This window comes from Cannabis sativa, chromosome 7, assembly GCF_029168945.1.
Source record: "Cannabis sativa cultivar Pink pepper isolate KNU-18-1 chromosome 7, ASM2916894v1, whole genome shotgun sequence".
Classification (NCBI taxonomy): domain Eukaryota; kingdom Viridiplantae; phylum Streptophyta; class Magnoliopsida; order Rosales; family Cannabaceae; genus Cannabis; species Cannabis sativa.
The window spans coordinates 43,077,884-43,091,360 of NC_083607.1; the positions used below are offsets into that span (position 1 = coordinate 43,077,884).

Genomic DNA, 13,477 nt, shown 5'->3' on the forward strand with positions numbered 1-13,477 from the left:
TCGCTAAATCACTTTCCGGGACTTAAACTTGAAACTAAAAGTTTCCCTATCGATAACCCTCATGGCAATACCCTAAATATCTCAAAATTGGCCAAACCTAGGGTTCTGGAAATTCCCCCAACAGTGCACGGTTCCCAACCAAGCAACTGTTCGGGTCACCAACCTGGCCGACCAGGTTGGTACCGGCCTCCCGAACCGGAATTCGGTTTCATGGGAACCAAAAATCATCCCCCTTAATTCAAATCAAGCCCAAACTTTACCAAACTCTCCAGTATACCTATACAATGCATACACAATAGAATCCAAGCAGTATTTCACATAACAAACCAATAAATCCAATTATGCCATTAAAGCTCAAAGCTTGAGTTTCAAAACTCAAGCTTGCTTAGAACTAAAATCAAGCATCAAAAACAGTAGCTAGGGACTCAAATCAGCTCAACCTAACCCCAGAATTCGAACCCTAAGCAATTCAAACCTTAACAGCTCCTATTACATCAAAACACCATTTCAACCTAACTTAAAAACTTGAAAACTAAGAAGGGTTCAATGGAGCTTACCTTAGATTGATTATCTCCTATGAAATCCTTGCTGAAATCCAACAATCAACACCAAATTCCCTTGGTTTGTCCCAGCCGAAAGCAAGAAAGAGAGAGAGAGGGTCAAGAACAAAGCAATTTTCTATTTTTCCTTTTTCCTTGATTTTTCTTCAAATGAGACAAAAGGACTAAGTAAATCCTTTGCTGAAATTAGCTTGATTAGGTGTCAAAACCTAAGGCAGCCACCTATCTCTATTTATTAGCAAATGACTAAAATGCCCTTAAAGATATAACTTAGGTATTTCTAAAGCTAGGGGTAAAATGGTCAATTTCCATAACCCCGCTCAATCCCGATAATTTATTTTCTCTAAATTATTTCCAACTATGAAATAGGGTTCTAAACTTACCCATGTGATCAATCTAGCCATCCATCGCATTTTCCGTTGTCGCCGAGCAAAAATTACAAAATTAACATATTTCACATATAAACTAAATAATACCCCTAGAGTTTAATAAAATCTCCGGAATCGAGAAATTATAACTCTAATATTTATTTCTAAATATTGGGGTCCACATTTAAAATTAATTCACAAATAATAATAAAATAATAAAAATTAGTGCTAATTGCCTTTTCTAATCCACATTACTAGAGCGGTCATTATAGTAAAAATACTAGTCTAAGGTGTCATCAATTGATGAACAGCTAGATGTCGCATATACAATATTTATCTTTCGAGATCTAACATTATTATGCATGTCTAATGGTGAAAATCCATTAGGGATTTATCTCATTAGAAAAATAAACATGTTAGACCAACAATGAAGATTCGAAATTAAACTACAATTTAATAACAGAAAATAACATGGTTCAATATAAATTCATACACAATTCAGAAATTATAAACATATAGCAAGTAGGAATGACTAGTGAAAATACTAAAACATACAATCCTAAATAATTTCCAAGGTTTTCAACAAACTGATACAGTGTCCCGGTAGGCGAGAGTCAAAGTATCATTTATTGAATAGAGTTGTCAGCTCATCTAAAATAGAAACCATTCTAGCAACCTTTTATTCGATCAAAATAAGAATCCAACGTTGTCCCGGTAGGCGAGAGTCAAGGTTATTCTTATTTTATGAGCTTCCACCATTGTTTCATGTTTTATGAGTTTATCTCTAAGTAGTCACCGTAGGGGAGAGTCTAAATAGAGACGAAAACTCACAAAACACTTATCAAATGAAATCTTACGGTGTTAAATGCGTTCAACGAATAACCATCCATAGGGGGACGAAGTCTAGCGTCTCGAGGTTATATTAAAAACATTTAACTTTTGTAAGACCAACAATTGAGATCGAATATCTTAATAATAATCAAGCTCATTATTTAAAGTGAGTTGTATTTTCTTTGATTCTCTTTATTTAATTTATTTATTTTAAATATATATTTATTTAAAATTTCCAATTTAGAATGAAAAATTTTAAATATAAATTTTAATTTAATATTTATAAATTTTACTTAGATGGATATAAAAATAACATGAATTATTTTCATCTTAGTAATAATTTCCAATAAATATTTAGAAAAATATTCAATTTAAGTTGTTACAAAATTAATTTAAATTAATTTACAACTCAAATTTAATTTTCTATAAATATATATATATTGCATTTCGAAAAATTAAAGTATTCAAGAATACAATTTTCGAAATTGCATGTTAAAATAAAAAATTAATCCTGCAAAAATTATTCTAATTTAATGTTGGCCCAAAATTAATTTACAACAAAAAATATAATTTTCCTATTTAATTAAATGTATAAGAAAAATTTCAAATATTTAAGTATGATGGTGAAAATCCACTTAAATATTAATTTTCTATTTAATTAAATACACTAGAAAAATACTTCAAGCAAAAATATCACCTATCTAGATTTTCCTTTGACTAATTAATTCAATTTCTAATAATATATTTTAATTTATTTATTTTAAATTAATCAATTAAATGAAAAAATTATTGATTTAAGTTGGTCCAAAATTAAAATAAATAATTTACAACTTTAATCTATTTTTCAAATAAAATTCGAAATTCCAGCATTTAAGAAATACAATTTTGAAATTTGATTAATAAAATAAAGAAAAAATATATTTTGAAAATTATTTAAATTTAGTTGAAAAAATAAATTTCAACCAAAAAATAATTCTCTATTTAATTAAGTGTCATGAAAAAGAAATATTTAAGTATGATGATGAGAATCAACTTAGATATTTAATTTTCAAGTTAATTAAATTCAAGAAATAAATAATTAAGTGTAGAGAAGGCTTAATTATTAATCTCTAGTTTAATACTAGGAAAAATATACTTAAAATTAATTGTACCAAAATTAATTATATAAATAATTAATTTCACAATGTATAATATTTTCCTTTTAAATATTAGAAATAATAAGTAGTCTAGAAATAACTATTTAGAAAATATCTTATTTGACTAAGTATCTTTTCCACAAAATTTGAAAAAATATCTAATTTAGGTTGTATTAGAAAAAAATCTAGAACCTAAATATTTTTCAAATTTAAATTTAATTAAATATCAAAAATTAAGTTGTAACCACTTAATTTGAAAAATATTCCATTTTAAGTTAATATTCGAAAAGATATTATCTTAAAAAATATCTAAAATATTCTATTTTAAGTTAATATTCGAAAAGATATTAACTTAAAAAAAATATCTTAAAGAATCTTAATAACCAATGCCTAAAATTCCTCAACTTAATTTTGAAATTTGAAATTCAAAAGATATTCAGATTTAAGTTGGTTAGTTGTAGATAACTAAATATAAACTTAAATAGGAATATTTAATGAAAAATTTAAATTAAGCTCCAGAAAGAATCTAGATGGTTATAATTCTATATTTAACTTAATACAAGAAAATAAATATAGTTTAGCTTAAAATAAAGAATTCTTTAAACTATAATTTTCTTAAATTAATTTCATAATAAATGAAATTAATTATGTTGCTAATCAATTTTATTAGGTTAAACTAGTGTAATTAACCTAGTAAAGTTATTCAAATCAGGCAAATGGGCCTTCACAATTGGGGTAGTTCATGTGAGGGGGTGCTGGGTTCAGTATGTCGTACCCACTACTATGGCTCCCAACTCTCACACAAGGCCCAAAACAGAGGAATTTAACCTTAAAATGAACAACTGTTATTAATTGAATAGGCCCAAAAACTAAATGGGCCTAAATAAAATCTATCAAGAACTATGATATTTTATTTAGCAACAACAACCTATATACATCTATAATAAAATTAAGCACATAGGCTCACACAGGCACACTTTGGATGGGTCCTATCATGTTGCTAGGTCATACACAGATGAAAGAAGATTGTAAATATACCTGTTACAAATTATTATCTTGACCAAGGGAGCCATCAAATTAATAGATCTGGCAAAAGGTAACCATGGCTATTTGCAATCAAGTAATAATAGGTTTTGAAAACTTACACACAAGCTAAAACACATACTCCTGCAACAAGGTTAGCTGGATAGTTGGATGTAGGATTTATTTAATTTTAAATTAAATTATTAATTTCGAAATAATTAATAATAAAAAAAATAATTTTCGAAAATTTTAAAAAAAAATTTGAATAATTCGAAATTTTTTTAAAAAATAAATTTAAAATTAAACCTACAATTTTGAAAAATTAGGTTTCAACCAACCTAAATATCATTTCAAAATCTGCTAACTACTTTTAAAATTTAAATGTTATTTTATAAATAAAAATTAAATAAAAAATTAGAAAAGATAAATGAATATCTTTTTCAGATTTTAAATGTAATTTAAATAAATAAAATAACAAAATTTAAAAGTTAGCAAAATATCTTACATCTTTTTAAAATTACATGATTATAGTTATCTTATTTTAAATTTAAATAAGGTCAAATTATTTAAAAAAAAAATTAATTTAAAAATTGAAAATCTGACCTTAAATTTAAAAATAAGATAAAATATAATCAAATTTAAAAATAAGATAGATAATTAAGCAAAAAAGATAGATACTAACTATTTTAAATTCAAATTACACTAATATCTTGAATTAAATTTAAAAAATAGTAAATTAATTCATAATGATAATTAGAATTGAATTAGGAATAGTAATAGTATAAATATAGAACTACACAAAAAATCGGAAGTTAATTCCATGAAAAAGCATGAAAAATCGAAGAAAAAACGAAAAAATTGTGAGCTGTACGGACAGTTTTCTCGATCGCAGGAAAATTTCAGCACAACTCCGATTTTTTCGAATCTTCAAAAAATCATAACTAATTCAAATTAAATCGAAATTGAGTTCTGTAAAAAAATAACTTGCTTAATTTTTTCCATACTATCCAATAAAAATAATTCCAGAAACAGATATTCAATTATTTTTAACAAAAATTCACAAACAACAATCAATCATCAAATAACACTCAATACAACATGATACCATCAAAAAACAAACAAACAATCGTTTTAAAGTCCAAATTTCTTGCAAGTAAATCAATTACCATGGCTCTGAGGCCAGTTGTTGGAAATTATTTTACCAAGATCTTAGATCTACTCAAAAGTATGTTTATTAACACCCTAAATATGAACTTTCTAAAACGATGAAATAAACACATATAAAGTTTAGGAAACCTTACATTGGGTGCAGCGGAATATAATGACTCCTTCCGTTCAGATATCTAGCCCTTGATTCCTTTCTGTAGCAGAGCATTATCAATATCTGAACCTGGATCTCTTTTTTTGAATCTTTGATGTTGAAACTCCTTCTTGCTGAAAGTCTTTCTTCACGATCTTCCTCACTATGATTAAGGTATCACTTGCTGTGTGTGGGCACTACTCATACACTAAGAATTTCGAAATTTCAATGAAGAAGAGAGAGAGAGTGGGTTCGGCCAAAGATAGGGAGAGAGAGAGGCTCAGTTTTTTCTGAATCAGAAGTGTCAGAAGAAAAGTGTAATTTTCCTGAAGCCTTCACTATCTATTTATAGCATTCCACTAGGGTTAGGTTTGAATTATTTGGCATTAAAATAATGAAAATATCAGAGGGAAAACCCTACAAAAGTGGCCGGCCCTATACATGTTTATTTGGGCCTCACTTTTTGCAATTTTGCAGTTTTACCTTTTCTGCATCTGATTTTTTCAAAAACGCCAATTTTCTAATTCAGCCATTTAAATGTCAATTCTAACTATTTAATAACTATAAATAATTATTAAATAATATTGTCATTTATCATATTTATTAATTGAACCATACAAAGTATCATACTTAACAAATATGCCCCTAAAACTCTTTCTTTACAATTTCGCCCTTACTTAGTGAAAAATTCACAAATAGACATAGTCTAATTTGAGAATTACCGTTACACCCTACAATGTATTTATTGTTGGATATTATTTTACCAGGATCTAGATTTACTAACAAGTATGTTGGATTAACAACCTAATATGAATTCTAAAACAATGAAAATAAACACATATAAAGTTAGAAAACCTTACAGTGGGTGCAGCGGAATAATATGACTCCTTCCGTTCAGATCTCTAGCCCTTGATTCCTTTCTGTAGCAGAGCATCACCAAGATCTGAACCTGGATCTTCTTTTCTCCTTCTTTGATGCATAAATTCCATAGTCTTCCATACTATGATTGAGATACCACTTGATGTGTGTGGGCACTACTCATCTCACAAGGATTTCGAAAATTCTCTCTCTTTTCTCTCTTAATTTCGTGGCTGATAGTGTCTTATGATGTACAAGAGAAGAGAACAAGGTTGCTTTATATAGGGAAAAGGGAGAGCACAACTTTCCAAATAAAACAGTTTCCTTAATTACTGTGTAATCAATTAACTGCCTTATTTAGTGTGATCCACCACTTTCCTATTATAGCTAGGCTTTGATTAGCAATTACATGACAATTAAAATTAAAAATAATAATTGGGAAACAAGAAAAGAGGTGCCGGCCATAGGGTGATATGGGCCTCACTTGGATTTTGCAGTTTCCTCAATTTTATTTCAATTTCTCCAAAAATATCATTTTTCCAATTCTAATCATTTAAATGCCAAAACTAATTATTTAATAAGTAAAATAGATTGTTAAATAATATTGTCATTTAAAATAATTATTAATTAGACATACAAAGTCTCTTAATTAATAATTAAACCTAGAAACCCTTTTCTTTACGATTTCATCCTTAAACTGTGAGAATTCATAAAGTAGACATAGTCTAACTTTTAGAATTATAATTGATTAATTAAAATCAATTAACTGAGTCTTACAAGTAGTATGGCCTCAACTAGTATGGGGACCATGGGTCTATATAACCGAGCATCCAATAAGTCGAACCGAATTTACCAAGTAAATTCCCTAACTTATTAATTCCTCATTGAATCCACACTTAGAACTTGGAATTGCACTCTCAGTCATATAGAAACGCTCTATATGTTCCACGATATAGACACGTCATTAGTTATCCATTGTTATAACCCTAATGTGATCAATGATCCTCTATATAGATGATTTACACTGTACAGGATTAAATTACCGTAACACCCTACAATGTATTTTATCCTTAAAACACTTAACCCTGTATAAATGATATTTCACCTAAGTGAAATGAGATCTCCACCATTTATCTTCGTTTGGTTAAGCTCGAAGGAAATCATCCTTTACTTCTATTTGCCAAATAGAAGCTATAGATTCCATATTTATGTTAGCGCTCCCCCACTCAATTGCATTACCGTGTTTCGAAAATGTACGTATTACCCTGATACAAAACTGGGCTTAACTAACAAATCAAAGAACACGAATAACACTCTTGAGATTGAGCCTAACCATATCAGGATTTCGATCATGTGATCTAGGATCAACAAGTGATATTGAATTGAATAGATATTACGGTAAGTTTCAAAATCTAATTCAAAGTTCAATATCGGTCCATTCCAATGCATACTCCATGCATCCGATACTGGAAAACTTTGCCAATGTCTTGGAAAGGACATAACACTTTTCCAAGGTGTAAGAATACCTATCGCTGATTATACCATGTCAGTCTAAATCCAGTGTTCTGACAAATCAGGGAATCTACTTTTGAACATATAATAAAGATTATATTCCACTGTGCTGACAACACTATAATCTTTAACAAACTCATATGTTCTGGACTTAAAAAGAATTCATACATTATATACATATATAATCATGAAATAAATCATGTGAACCATGCAACATAAAATGTTATTTCTGATCTTTATTAATAAGTAAATCTGATTATATGAAATGAGTTTTATTTAGGGCATAAAACCCAACATTTATTCCTTAAAACACTTGACCCCGTATAAATGATATTTCAGCTTATGTGAAATGAGTATTCCACCATTTATGTTCGTTTGGTCAAGCTCGAAGGAGATCATCCTTTGCTTACTATTCGCCAGATAGAAGCTATAGATTCCATGTTTATGATAGCGCTCCCACTCAATTGCACTACCGTGTTCCCAAAATGTACGTATCACCCTGACCTAAAAGTAGGCTTAACTAACAAATCAAAGAACAAGAATAGCCTTTCAAGATTGAGCCCAATCATAACAAGATTAAGAACATTTATCTAGGATCAACTAGGCGATATTGACTTGAATAGATATTACGGTAAGTTTAATAAATCTAAGTCAAAGTTCAATATCAGTCCCTTCCGATGCATACTCCATGCATCCAACCTGAGCTTTACTTTAACAAATGCTCTGGAAAGAACATAGCACTTCTCCAAATGCAAGTAAATTCTGTTGTAGATTATCATATCAGTAAAACTCTATGTCTGATAAATCTAGGAAACTTTATTCACAAAGTCATGTTTACTTTCCAATGTGTTGACGGCACAATAAACATGATCAAGTATGTGAAAAGGGTTTCAGATGAATTTATACATTATGTACATATAATCATGAAATAAATCATGTGAATCATGCAACATTAAATGTTATTTCTGATCTATATTAATAAGTAAATCTGATTATATTGAAATGAGTTCTATTTAGGGCATAAAACCCAACATTATCAACTTGCCGCTCTTGATTCAGATGTTAGAGCAATACAATTGGTGATAAAGAACAAGCTTATATATAGCTAACATAAAGGAGTTTAGTAGTATAGATAGAGATCAAATTAATGATGTATGTAAATATTTTTTAACTCTCTTTTTTGGTTGTAAAGTGCTGAATTGTAACTTGTAACTTTGTTCTTGTATACACAAGAAAGCTAATGCCTAATTTCAAATATATATACAGAATAATTCTATGATAGGCACATTGGTTTTGTTCCTATAGCATAGAGACATTTTCTTAACCCTTCTTCTATATAAGTGTACACATTACTAAATGTGTACTTGTGTGTATCGAATTAAATGTTAATTTTTAAATGTATTAACACCCAAAAAAAAAAAGTTAGATTATTTAATATGAAATATTGGAAAGACATATATCAGTGACCCTAATCCCTAATTTCTATCTCTTCCTCTCTAGTTTCTATTTCTCTATGATTTTTGAAAAGTAAGATGAGTGAGCCAATGACAGACGTGGGAGCTCGCAGCTGAGGAAATTGACGGTAAGGGCGGAGGTCACTGCTAAACAGAGCTTTTGGGCAAGTCGACAATGGGGGGTAAAGGCTCACACATTTTTCTAGGTTTCATACATGCTCAACATCGTCAGAGAAGTAAGGGACACAGGCCTGTGATGCTTCATGAAGCCTCCTCTTCTATGACAATGATTTGGTGATAATGCCAAATGATACTCTCCCTCCTTATATCAATTACCTATTTCTATTATAGTTCATGGGTATGAGACAACTAAAACGTCATCTATCTTATTTTTCCACAAAAAAAAAATCGGTATTTTTGGGCAAAAGAATTACTGTCACTTTAGCAAAAATGGTCATTGTGAAATAATGTTTTCTTTCCATTGCAATTATGTATTAATGTATTTGGTTTTTGATTGCAAATTGTATCTGATTGAAGAGAAGAGGAGTGAGAGAGAGAGAAAGGAAAACAAACAATGTATTAATTAATTGAGGAGTAAAAATATATTAATTAATTGATTTAATAAATTATTATTTAATTTTTAAAATATTATTAAATAAATAAATTTACAAATAATCTAATACACTCTAAATATTAATTATTGTTATCCACTTATCAATTTATCACCATTAGATCTACTATCTATGGTTGGACAAAATCAATATACTTTCCATAGATATGTCATATATATATATATATTGCTCAAGACTATTATTTATTTATTTATTATTTTATTTTTTTGAAATTAAACTCTTATTAACAAGTACCAGAGTTTAATACAAATCAATAAAAAAGATGAAAAATTCTCAATCTAAGCTAATTCACCATCCACCCTAAGTGCATGCACAACTAATTTATGAGAAACAGACATGAACTAGGGATGCCTCAGGAAAATTAGAAAGCAAACTAGAAAAAAACTAAAAAACCTAGTATATATATAAAGGAGTGTTTTGAAGAGGGTGATGTGGCAACTTAATTGTTGATTATTTTCTAATCTCTCCTCTCTTATTTTTTTGATTTATTCTTATTTATTTAGCCTATAAAAATGGAACTCAATGGCTATGATCAAATTATTAAGGGTAAATACCATTTTAGATCCTGTGTTTTGCAAAAGTTACAGATTGGACCCTGTGTTTTGTTAAATGACAAAATGGACCCTGTATTCTCTAAAATAGTAAAAATAGGACCCTGAGCTTAATTTTTGATAACTTTTTTTTTAATACAACCAACTTGAAGACAATGCTTAATACGAACAGATACAAAAAATGTAAACAGTTTTGTCATATAGCACTTTTAAATCGGATTATAATTAAACTTTATTTTGACAAAAAATCAATTCAGGGTCCTATTTGTACTATTTTAGAAAATACAAGGTCCATTTTGTCATTTAACAAAACACAGGGTCCAAAATGGTATTACCCAATTATTAATGATCAACTTTTCTTTCTCTCTTTTATTTTTAATCTTTATTTAGCCTATAAAAAGTAGAACTCAATAGTTAGAGATCAAATTATTAATGACAAATAAAATGCCACAAAAAAAATCATTAATAATAAACTTTTTTTTTTTCTCTTTTTCGTCTCTCAATCTTCCCTTCTAGCTTTTCGTATTCTCGTCTATTTGTCTCCCCTATACATATGATTAATTCTTTTGATTTAAGCGTTTATATATTACATCAGCTTAATCTGGGACTCGAACCCAGGACCTCCAATACACACGCACCCCCTATGGCCACTTGAGCTAGCCTCAAGTGGTTTATACATATGATTAATTCTATAAATAGTTTTGAAAGTTGAAGTTATTATGCAAGAAATTCTCATTGTTCTCTCCTCTATGGTCTCTTCAAAATTGAGCCTTTGAGACAAACATTTATCATTCATTTTTTTACTGATAATTTTTTTATTTCATCTATTTTTATTCATGTATATGTTTTTTAGTTTTGTATTTAAACCTCATTTTTCTATTGTACTTTGTATTTATATGTATGTATAAATATATATATCGACTCTTTTCACTTCATTTGGTATAATACCTTTTTGAAAATTTAATTTTATTTAGTGGATGATTTTGTGGTATTATGTTTTATTGAACATTTAATTTTATTTAGTGGATGATTTACATGTACGAATAGCTTGGATTATCTTGAAAATTTATTAGGTAAGAATTTAATTTTTTCTGCTATTTTCATACGTATGTAATAAACTTTCTTTGTATATTTAGCCATGAATAATAAGAATACAGAATATTTTTTGTTTATTTGGATTTTATTATTAATATATATATATATATATATGGATATATATAATTTAAAGTGGATACTTTTTTTGTGGCTTTTTTTTTTTTTTAAAGGAAATTCAACTTTATTTATCCTTCAAATTCAGCAACCACACTAGGAAGCAACTCAGTTGGGAAATATTTCCCATACTGAAAACACGATCAGGATGTAACATAAGAGCTCTAGCAAACTCATGAGCGACTACATTAGCTGACCGTTTCACAAAATTAAAAGAAACATTACTAACTTGAGTAAGTAAAATCTTACATTCAGAAATAATTTCACCAAATAAAGAACTTGTATGAATAGTACTTCTCAAGGCTTGAACCACCAACAAACAGTCGGTTTCAATGGTGGCCGTATGAACTGGATGTGTTTTCAGCCAACTCAGTGCTTCACGAAAGCTTATCGCCTCGACAACCGTCGGATGAGTAGATCCTATAAAAAGCTTCGTAAGAGCATTCAACAGAAAACTATTATGATCCCGAATTACCCACACTTTTTGTGGCTTTTAAAATTGGTATTTATATAAATAATTTTATTTATTATTTGTAATGTTTGAGCCATTTATTTCATTACATTTGCAGGTGATGTTAAGATAAGTTTTTAATTGCTAGTTCTTCATTTTTTTTAAAACAATTTTATGACATCCAAGACTAAATTTATTTTCTGATTAATCTATTATTTATTTTTATTATTGTCATAGATGTTTTTGCTTATAAAAAATGGTGACAAAAAAAATATTTGGATTTATCACCATATCCATTTAATTACCAATGTAAGCTTTGTTACTCTATTTTTGTTTAAGCTTTTTAATATCTTTCTTATAATATTTAATCATACAGGAATATTTAATTTGCTGTTTTTTAAACTTTAGTAATCTTAAATTGTATTTAGCACTTTAGATATATACATATATTTATATATAAAATTTATAAATTTGGGAGTTATTTATGTATTCGAAGTCTAATAAACTTCTCTTACTATTGGTGTATAAAAAATTAAGAAATGTTTAGTGTTAAAACTGAAAATTTTTACATGTTTTTTTTTTATATGTATTAGTTATTATATCATTTTTAAGTACAAATAAAATTCAAAAAAAATTCTGTTTTCCAAATATTATTAGTGTGCAAATTGGAGAGAAATGTTTTAGGAGTTCAAAGTTGTGAAAAATAGTTATTCTTACTGTCTTTTAGGCAGTATGAACAGAAAGAAAAACAACATAATATTTGAAGGGAAGCACCGTGAAAGATTTTTGTATGACAAAATTATGTATTTTAACTTGGCTCTATAATTAGAGGAAAAAGAAAACTTGGTTGTATAAAAACTTTTGAATCTTATATTCTTTTGTGTCCTAGAAATCAATAGAAGAATATACAAAAACCAGATACTTTGATTTTTGTGTATTAGTTTCTTTATATTAGTTTTTATATTCTTAGTTTTTTTCTCTATATTAGAGACACAAGCCTTAAGTTTTTTGATATGAATAATATCTTTTAATTTGCGTAATTTGTGATTACTATTAGGTAGCGTTTGATTAAAGATAATAAAATTTTTGGGGAAAAAAACAAAAAAATACAAAAAAAGAAAAAAAATTACAAAAATACTTTGGACCGGCCCATTAAATATTTATACAGTCCACATACAAATATTTACAAAAATACCACATGCACTAAGCCTTCAGCTGTACAGAGCGAACCATGAAGGTGAAAATACCGCGATCGTTTCAAAACCGCAAAACAACTAAAATGAAACCAAAACGATGAAAATACAACTACTAATTCTGGCGAAATCAACTGGAAAAGAAGACCTGCAATGATCTAAACAGAAAATGACGAAAAAAAAATCAGAAAAACTGTGAAGAAACTGAAATTACACATTTGTTTTTTGTTTTATTCGATCAAAATAACTCCCCCTAATATCGAAATCTATATTCATGAAATGTAGATCTGTAACAAACAGATCTGGAGCTCCCACAAAACCCAAAACGAATGTATGATGTGAAAATTTAAAAAAAAAACCTCATGAATAATACATCTACGTTATATACAGTTGCATTTT

At 28.2% G+C, this 13,477-nt stretch overlaps 1 long non-coding RNA gene across 3 annotated transcripts in view; it reads left to right on the top strand.

Moving 5' to 3' along the window:
* LOC115697097 (uncharacterized) overlaps window positions 1-9,679 on the top strand; it is a 33,230-nt gene extending 23,551 nt beyond the window's left edge. For all 3 annotated transcript variants that reach the window (XR_004007880.2, XR_004007878.2, XR_004007879.2), the window contains exon 5: window positions 9,089-9,679. This is a non-coding gene — a long non-coding RNA (uncharacterized LOC115697097). The remainder of the gene's footprint in view (window positions 1-9,088) is intronic.
* The last annotated feature ends 3,798 nt before the right edge of the window (window positions 9,680-13,477 follow it).